Source organism: Penaeus monodon, chromosome 25 (assembly GCF_015228065.2).
Source record: "Penaeus monodon isolate SGIC_2016 chromosome 25, NSTDA_Pmon_1, whole genome shotgun sequence".
NCBI lineage: Eukaryota > Metazoa > Arthropoda > Malacostraca > Decapoda > Penaeidae > Penaeus > Penaeus monodon.
The window spans coordinates 4,370,346-4,370,667 of record NC_051410.1 but is presented as its reverse complement, the minus strand read 5'-3'; the positions used below and the strand labels follow the sequence as shown (position 1 = coordinate 4,370,667).

Genomic DNA, 322 nt, shown 5'->3' with positions numbered 1-322 from the left:
CTACTTACAATTATCTTATCTACCGATTCTCAATTTACTTCTCAATCTTATCTACCGATTCTCATTCTACTTATTTATCTTATCTACCGATTCTCATTCAACCTCTCATTTATCAATTTATTTTCTACTACTTCTACGTTTCTCCCGCATCGATACATCCGCTTCCACATAACATAACCATCCCTTTCCCCAACTTAACGCTTTCTCACTCACCTTCGGCTTCCCCAACCCACCACTCCCCTGTAATGGAGACACACGGGCGTTAAAAGGCGGGGATATTGCTCTACGAGTGGTCGTGGGGTTCAGAGGTAATGGTGATAAC

General features: G+C 42.2%; 1 protein-coding gene across 1 annotated transcript in view; it reads right to left on the bottom strand.

Annotated features, from left to right (window-relative positions):
• LOC119589303 (kinesin-like protein KIF28P) overlaps window positions 1-322 on the bottom strand; it is a 24,501-nt gene that overhangs the window by 10,724 nt on the left and 13,455 nt on the right. The window lies entirely within an intron of this gene.